The sequence below is a fragment of the Triticum dicoccoides genome, chromosome 7B (genome assembly GCF_002162155.2).
Source record: "Triticum dicoccoides isolate Atlit2015 ecotype Zavitan chromosome 7B, WEW_v2.0, whole genome shotgun sequence".
NCBI classification, from domain to species: domain Eukaryota; kingdom Viridiplantae; phylum Streptophyta; class Magnoliopsida; order Poales; family Poaceae; genus Triticum; species Triticum dicoccoides.
This window is the reverse complement of record NC_041393.1, coordinates 460,213,810-460,223,560: the sequence shown is the minus strand read 5'-3', so window position 1 is coordinate 460,223,560 and position 9,751 is coordinate 460,213,810.

Genomic DNA, 9,751 nt, shown 5'->3' with positions numbered 1-9,751 from the left:
CGAGCAGGAGAGGCTCGGGAGCACCGGCTCGCCAGCCATGGCGGACGGTGGCGCTCGGTTACTCACAGGTGATAACCCACAAGTGTAGGGGATAATTGTAGCCTCTTTCGATAAGTAAGAGTGTCGAACCCAACGAGGATGTAAAGGTAGAACAAATACTCTCTCAAGTCCTATCTGCCACCGATACGACTCTACGCACGCTTAGTGTTTGCTTTATCTAGAACAAGTATGAAACTAGAAGTACTTTGTAGGTGTTGTTGGATAGGTTTGCAAGATAATAAAGAACACGTAAATAAAAAGTAGGGGTTGTTTAGATAAAGAAGCAATAAAGTAAATATAGCAAGTGTGGGAAAGTGGTGGTAGGAGTTGTGAAATTGTCCCTAAGAAATTGACTATCTTACTAGACCGATAGCAAGTTTTATGTGGGAGAGGCATAAGCTAACATACTTTCTCTTCTTCGATCATATGCACTTATTATTGGAACTCTAGCAAGCATCCGCAACTACTAAAGATCATTAAGGTAAAACCCAACCATAGCATTAAAGCATCAAGTCCCCTTTATCCCATACGCCACAACCCCCTTATTCGGGTTTATGCTTCTGTCACTCAAGCAACCCACTATAAGCGAATCATGAACGTATTGCAACACCCTACAATGGGAATCCCCCATGCTTGCGCGACACAGAGGGCACAATAGGACAACAACATAACCACAAGAAAATTAAACCAATCATAGCAATTCATCAATCAACAGTAGGACAACGAAAATCTACTCAGACATCATAAGACGGCAACACATCATTGGATAATAATATGAGGCATAAAGCACCATGTTCAAGTAGAGGGTACAACGGGTTGCGGGAGAGTGGACCGCTGAATATAGAAGGGGGAAGGTGATGGAGGTGTTGGTGAAGATGGCGGAGGTGTTGGTGAAGATCGTGGTGATGATGATGGCCCCCAGCAGCGCTCCGGCGCCACCGAAAGCAAGGGGGAGAGAGCCCCCCTTCTTCTTCTTCTTCCTTGACTTCCTCCCTAGATGGGAGAAGGGTTTCCCCTCTGGTCCTTGGCTCCCATGGCGTGGGAGGGGCGAGAGCCCCTCCGAGATTGGATCTATCTCTCTGTCTCTCTCTGTTTCTGCATTCTCAGATTCTGCCCTGGCACCGTTTCTTTTATATCTGGAGATCCATAACTCCGATTGGATTGAAACCTTCGCCCAGATCTTTTTCCAAAAATTAGCTTTCTTGCGGCTAAAGTAGAGCATCAACCGCCTTACGAGGGGGCCACGAGGGTCAGGGGCGCGCCTAGGGTAGGCAGGTGCACCCCCCTGCCTCGTGGCCACTGTCGGTGTCAAAACCGGCGGATCTCGGGTAGGGGGTCCTGAACTGTGCGTCTAAGGCTAATGGTAACAGGAGGCTGGGGACACAATGTTTACCCAGGTTCGGGCCCTCTCGATGGAGGTAATACCCTACTTCCTGCTTGATTGATCTTGATGATATGAGTATTACAAGAGTTGATCTACCACGAGATCAGAGAGGCTAAACCCTAGAAGCTAGCCTATGGTATGATTGTTGTCCTGTCCTACGGACTAAACCCTTCGGGTTATATAGACACCGGAGGGGGCTAGGGTTACACAGAGTTGGTTTACAGAGGAGGAGATCTACATCTGAATCGCCAAGCTTGCCTTCCACGCCAAGGAGAGTCCCATCCGGACACGGGACGAAGTCTTCTATCTTGTATCTTCATAGTCCAACAGTCCGGCCAAAGTGTATAGTCCGGCTGTCCGGATACCCCCTTATCCAGGACTCCCTCAGTAGCCCCTGAACCAGGCTTCAATGACGATGAGTCCAGCGCGTAGATTGTCTTCGGCATTGCGAGGCGGGTTCCACCTCTGAATACTCCGAAATTAATTCTGAACACAAGAACAGTGTCCGGCTCTGTAAGATAAATTCCATATACCACCGTAGAGAGAATAATAATCCATGAGTCTATCTGCTGGCAATTCTTTGAGAAGTGACATCACGCCATGGTCCGGTTTTTATTCGAACCATTTTTACAACTTGCTACCGCACACACCACTAGGCGGTTTCCTTGGCACGTCCTGTCAGAGCAGAGATCGTGTCCCCCTTACTACGGGATTCTCATCAATACGTGTATGGGTAATCCAACCGTGCCTGTGGCATGACCTCATGTTTTTAGGCAAGTCCCGAACGACCATGTTCGGGGACGCTTGATATTCTTCCCCTTTATAAAGGAGCCGAGGCCTATCCCTCTATCTCCACGCTCGCACATCTTGCACCCTGAGTTCCAACACCCAAAGCTCGAGCCTAAGCACCCGGATCTTCGATCATGTCCGGATCTGACCATCAAAGCCGATGGATGGCTTCCTTTGTCATAGAGGAGGATATTTTGAAGCTCAGGGAGGCTGGGTATTTGACCGCCAATGTCAAGCATAGGCTTCCTGCCCTCGAACAGGTTATCCCCACTCCCGAGACCAACAAGAGCGTCGTATTTGTCTCCCACTTCCTCCGGGGCTTATGTCTTACTCTTGATCTCTTCGTGAGGGGGCTCATGTTCTACCATGGGCTAGATTTTCACGATCTAGCTCCGGATTCCATCCTCCACATCTCGTCATTTATCATTGTGTGTGAAGCCTTCCTCCACATCACCCCCACTTCGTCTTATTGCTCAAGACTTTCAATGTGAAGCCGAAGATGATTGAGGGGCGACACGCAGAGTGCGGAGGCGCCATAATAAGTAGGAACATCAATGCCCCGTGGCCCAAAGGATCCTTCCCGTAGGTATCTGATTTATGGCAACGAAGGTGGTTCTATGTCACAGCTCCTCGAGGGTCAAAGTGGGCGGCCGCGCCCGCCTTTCGCTCAGGCCCTCCACCTGAACTGGCATCATGTGCCAATATGGGACTAAACTAGGGGCCTGTGAACGATGTACCAATGCCACAAAGCCGCATTCGGGAGCTCCTCGAGAGGGACATTAGTCTTGTCAAAATAATCCAGGTAATGCTAGTTCGGTGAATCCTGCCGTGCAAACGTCAGCCTCTCCGGATGTGGGAATTCAATCCAGAAGGTCCGCGAACCATTCAGCATTTCTTCGACATGACGCCCGAAGGGATGTATAAGTTGTTCTTCGGACCATGAATAAAGTGTCCGGACACCACCGAGGATGCGGGCCTGAGCTGCAATCGCCTAGATACCCAAGTAAGTAACCCTATAACCGAACACCTCGCTTATATTTGTCATAGCATTATTCTGAATACTATCCGCAACCAGGATTGGCTTAGTAAGGCGGAGAGGATCAGGTGTCCGGCCCCGCTTCTTGAAGCTCGCCCGGTCCGGCAATGGCCAGGATTCTTAAACGGACACTGAGTCAAGTGCCACAAGAGAAAGCTGAAGGGAAGAGTGGGGAGGCCAAGAGTGGGCCTCACACATTGCGCATCCGAACCGGGGGAATTAACGTCTCCACGGAGGAGGAGAATCGGGGAGGCGAATCTGTGGTTTCCTCCCCCCGCGAGAAGAAGAGTGTCGCAAACGGGCCAGCCCTCCACCAAGCTGTAAGTTTAATTAAACAAGAAACTTATTGTTTTTTTCCTCTGAGAGTAATAACCAGTTTTTGTAGTCCGGTCAGCAGTTCGTCTCAACGAGGCTCTTCCTCGGGGGATCTTCTTCCGGAGATGATGGAGAGCGAAATCCCACCCGCCTCTCCGTCCCGTGAAGCGGGCGACCCTGAGGTATGGTCACGGAGGAGTCCAGATCCAATGGGCTGGAAGCTAACACTTCGGCCGCCCCGAGCCCGACGCGTTCGGCTCTCGTGGCGGACAATGAAAAGTGTCCGGGAGAGTCCGGTGTCCGGCCGAACACGCTGACGGGCCTCCTGGAGTCAGCTTCTCTCTTGGAGGATCATCATACACTAATGGGTACGGTGTTGGAGAAAATCTCCTCCGCCACAAGCGGTTTAAACGAAGCTTTCAGGAGCCTGCTCAAAGGCTTTGAGGTAAGCCGCAAAAAATATGCAGCTTTTAGTTGTACCGCACACGATACATGTGCTCTGTATAGATAGTAGCCCCTGAGACTGTGGATGCCAGCCGATGGCGGCAAACGGAGGATCATACTCCCAGATAATGATCACACTTGTATTGATGTGCAGGTTGCTAAGGGTTCGGCAATAGACCAGGCCACTGAATGCGCCGAATTGAGGCGGCAGATTGACGTGGTGGAGGCCAACGTCACACTTGTTAACAAGCGATTCGAGGAATCGTGGAGTATGCTTTCCTATATCCACATCTATTTTGGGAAATTGCAAGAAGGTTGTAATATTAATGTGATGTGATGTAGATGCAGGCGGAGCTGCTGCCGTTGAGGCCCTAAGGGCGGAGCTTGCCCTAGCCAAGGAACAAGCCTGGGTTAGCAATGCGGCTGCTCTAAAGGCAGCCGAAGAATTGAAAGCCGAACATGCCGCTCATCTCCGAAGCAAAGAAAAGATAGCCGAGATGGCTGTGGAGCTGAGGGACGCCGCCGGCCGGTATGAGCTTCTCGAGAAAGAGAATCAGGCGAAGGCGGCTGACCTGAAGAAGGCGCTGGACTCGACTAAAGAGACGCGCTCTCAGATTAGAGACGTGCGGGAAGAACTTCGACAAGCCGGGGAGATCGCGGCCGGAAATCCTTATTTGTTGCGGATGAAGTTTTTAGATCCAAAGTATGCTCCATTGGATAAACTATGGAGTGCCGCAGATAAGTATGCGGACTTGGCGAAGAGTGCGGCTGATGCAACCAAGTTGTTCAAGGACCATGAAGATAATAAAATAGAAAGACTGTTCTGGTCGCAGTTTAATGCGCCAGCGTGCTCCTTGCCCTTGAGTTCCTTGCCCTTGAGTGAGAAGATGGCCGCTATAGCCGAGCTCCATTGGCTGTCCGGCCTTGCAATGAGGTCTGTGATAGACCATCTGTGGCCGAAGGGGCCGAAGACGGACAATTACTTTGGTTTGGTGCAACAATTATTTGGCGCCAGATCGCAGATCGATGACGTGAAGAGATCGGCGTGCATAGAGGGTGCGCGGATGGCTCTTGCCGGTGTGAAAACATACTGGGCAGATATGGAGGCCACCAGCATTGCGACCCAGGGTCCGGTAGCAAGCCAAGACCCAGCCGAGCACTATTTTGAGCAGGTCATAGAAGGTGCCCGTAGAATAGAGGCACAATGCTCAAAGAATGTCATGTTTGAGTGACGATTCTATTAAGTGTAAACAATTGTAGAGGTTGTTGTTTATACTTTTGCCTGAAAGTATTATAATGTCTCCTGTGCAGCTGTTTATGTATGCATATAACGTGAAAGTTAGCAGTCGTTGGCTTCGGCCCCCACACACATAATGCGGGGGTGTTCGAGAAAATATGCGTGAACACACTTGATCCAACGTCTTGGTCCTTTAAGGAGGTGATCGCACGTCGAACCAGGCAACCGGACTATATAGCTGTAACACTTTCCACTTAGCCATAGGAGTTTGAAAGGTGGGGCTACTATGTAGCCCCTGGTACTTCCGCGAGCGTCCGGATACGGTGCGCATACTTGACTGGTAGACCGGTCCTCCGTTAATGCGGAGGAATCCTATAGATTCTGATGAGTCCTCGAGTGGTTGACCAGTCTCACGTTGTATCATGACAGTCAGTTTTCGGCTTTCTCTACTGAGGTGCTCATCCGGAATAACCAGGGCACAATCGCAGTAGTTCTTCTTTGGCCACCTTAGCCGATAGAATGGAACGTAAGGCAGCAAACCCAGGAGCCAGGCTAATCCAACATTTGACCAGAGACATGATTCGGAGCTGATGCATATAAGGCCAAACTCGTGACGCCGAACACTCCCGAAGGTATTCGAACTTTATAACATATATTGGGCTGAATAACGCCCTTGACCCTGTGATCCCAGGTACGTGCATTGATCTGTCGTGGCAAAAAGCCTATAACGCCAGTATCCCTTATAGGTTTATCAAATGCCCATGGGATGTCGAGCAACAAGAGACAGTAAAGAAGGTTTACGCAGGGGCTTAATCTAAAGAAAAACCTGTGGGCGGGGCCCTGCTGCATGTTTGTGCCTGTGTCTCCGTTGTGGTGTATCCTAGAAGGGTTGAGGGAGTCCTGGATAAGGGGGTATCCGGACAGCCGGACTATACACTTTGGCCGGACTGTTAGACTATGAAGATACAAGATAGAAGACTTCGTCCCGTGTCCGGATGGGACTCTCCTTGGCGTGGAAGGCAAGCTTGGCGATTCGGATGTAGATCTCCTCCTCTGTAAACCGACTCTGTGTAACCCTAGCCCCCTCTGGTGTCTATATAAACCGGAGGGTTTAGTCCGTAGGACACAACAACAATCATACCATAGGCTAGCTTCTAGGGTTTAGCCTCTCTGATCTCGTGGTAGATCAACTCTTGTAATACTCATATCATCAAGATCAATCAATTATGAAGTAGGGTATTACCTCCATTGAGAGGGCCCGAACCTAGGTAAACATCGTGTTCCCAGCCTCCTATTACCATTAGCCTTAGACGCACAATTCGGGACCCCCTACCCGAGATCCGCCGGTTTTGACACCGACATTGGTGCTTTCATTGAGAGTTCCTCTGTGTCGTCGCTGCAAGGCTAGATGGCTTCTCCAACCTTTGACCGTGCTGTCCTGGGTGAGACTTTTCTCCTCGGATAGATCTTCGTGTTTGGCGGCTTCGCACTACGGGCCAACTCGCTTGGCCATCTGGAGCTTATCGATAGCTACACCCCTGGCCATCAGGTCAGGTTTGGAAACCTAAACTACACCGTCGACATACATGGAGACTTGATCTTCGACGGATTCGGGCCCGTGTTAGGAGCGCCGGACAATCACGACATGCATGACCTAGATCAGCAGTCGGACAGTACTCGGAACATCGCACCTGGTACAGCTCCGGACGTCGTTCCAGAGCAGGTCGTGCCTTCCAAGGACGGGTGGATGGACCCCGCCCCGGACGCCGCACACTCCTCGGTGTTGGAGCCGAACACAGACTCCTCTCCTAAAGGGATCTGTGTCTCCGGACCCCTAAACTCATCTCCGGCTGTGTGTTCCGGACCGCGCGCACCCGTGCCCATTGAATCTAACTGGGCTCCAGTCATGGAGTTCACCGCCGTGGATATCTTTCAGCACTCACCCTTCGGAGACGTGCTAGATTCTTTAAGGTCTCTCTCTCTTTCAGGAGACTCCTGGCCGAACTATGTTCGGCTCGAGTGGGAAGTTGGCGACGAAGAAATTCGTTTCCTACCCACCACCCACGTAATAGCCATGGTCGATGACTTGACCAACATGCTTAACTTCGACTCCGAAGACATCGACAGTATAGATGACGATGCAGGAGAAGAACAAGAACCACTGCCCACAGGGCGCTGGACTACCACCTCTTCATATGATATATATATGGTGGATACTCCCAAAGAAACCAATGGCGATGAGGCAATGGAAGATAGCCCCTCGGGGAAGAAAGCAAAACACGGGCGTCATCAGCGCCGCTCCAAGCCTCGCCACTACAATACCGGCACTAGGGAAGAAAATACATATGGTGCCGAAGAGGAATACAGTCCTGATCAACCCAACTTCGAGCAAACCAAACAAGAACACAAGCAGGCTAGCCCAGACGAACAGGCGACAGACGGATACTTGGAGGACAATAACTATATGCCTCCCTCCGAAGACGAGGTGAGCCTCGGTAACGACAATGTCGGCGTACCAGAGAATCCCATAAAGCAGGAACGCTTCAAGCGCCGGCTTATAGCCACTGCAAAAAGCCTGAAAAAGAAACATCATCAGCCACAAGCTGATAAAAATCTGCCCACAGACAGACGGACTAAGGCCCGGGCAGCCGAAGAATATGGACTCGAGCGCTGAACAAAATACTACCCAAAGTGCAGGCTACTACCTCAATTCGAGGAGGCGGCACTAAAAATCAAACGCAGGCCTACACCCCGCCGACAGCACACTGCGGCAAGGGGCTGCGCACAAGACCAACATTACATACCAAACAGCAACATAGCAAGCACCCCGGACGCATCAGCAGACAAAAACAGAGTCTACAGACCTTGGTGCAACAAATATAAGCGTCCCAAGGAAAAAAGTGGTGCCCAGGGAACGGCGATCAACACGGGAGCCTGTAATACTCAACGCGTTGAGCGGGAGAATTGACTTCAACATCTTAATTCGGGCCCCTCCAGCTTGAAGTGCATACTTGATCGCCCATGTCAAATTCATGGCACCCCAGGAGTGGCAGCCAATCATACCAATAGAGAATGCTGGGTCTTTAAACAAATCGGCAGGCCGGCACCGGAAGGAGCATGAAGAAGCCCAGATTATCAAATCTAGGGACCGATCACTCAAGGATCAGACCCACCAGAAAATTCATTTTAGAGTGCAACAAAAAGGCGTGAGGGCCACCTTGGCCCCGCCACCCCGGAGATGGTCTTCGGATAGCCGAAAATGACATACTAACTTTCGGTCTTATACCCCTAGGCAGTAGCTATTCAACACCGCCAGGATACACTACGCACTCAACGCATTATCACCCAAGACCCACGTGATGACGTCACAATTGCGGTCAAGAACGAGCTTCACCTCGGCGCCGAAGATTATTCGGCCACTTTATTCACTGAAGCAGCGAGTCACGATTTTTTCAATCGAACCTAAATTCGACAGCCGAACTCCCGGACACCGATAAGGGAGTCCGAACTACTTCATAATACCCCAATCTAATCATAACTCATACAGATCCTCTAGCATAAGCCGGACGGATCACATCCACGGCTCATCCATTGCTCACACACGCCTCTTAAGCATTATTTGCAGGTTCACCCTCGCGCACAACTGGACCGGCGACTTGGAATCAGCTCGGATGTCCGCCCCACCTGAATACAATCCGGATATTCCCCCGGACTCGCGCACATCCAACCACTGCCCGGTCCCAACAGGTTCTGCCGTCATGCCTCTCTTTTATAACATGCACCGTACTCATACGCATAGACGTATTACTTAAATACAACATGTAGAGTCATTTGACGCTTATCTGCTATTTCTCAATGACATTTTTTGTCATAAACGGCATCCGAACATCCTGTCATGCCTTCGAACGCCAGGGGCTTCTTTGCACCCGTACTACGGTGACTAAAGTACGAACACCTTCTCGGTCGTTCGGCACCCCGAACTTATAACATTATATGCATCAGCTCTGAATCATGTCTTGGGTAATTTGTTGGGTTTGCCCGGGTCCCATGTTTTGTTACCTTACATTCCGCAATATCAGCTAAGGTAGCGCTGGGAGAACTACTGTGATTGTGTCCCAGTTCTGCCGGACGAACGCCTTAGTAGAGAAAGCCGAAAACCGACTGTCATGATAAGGCGAGAGTTGGTCAGCTGTTCGAGAGGTTGTAAAATCTTTAAGGATTTATTCCGCATAATGCCATAATAAAATGCAGCGTGTGAAGGATCGACTTATCGATCAGGCGCTATTAGAGCCCCCCATGCGGTCTTCTGAACACCAGGGGCTGCACCTCCCATACTCGAATTCCTATGGCTAAGTGAGAGTAATAAAGCCCTATAGTCCGATTGCCTGGTTCGCTGTGCTGAACACCTCCTTCATGGACCCAAGAATGGGATAAAGAGTGTTCAGGTGTATCCCAAACACCCCCGTAGTTCCTACATGGGGGCAGAAGCCGATGACTGGCCAACTCT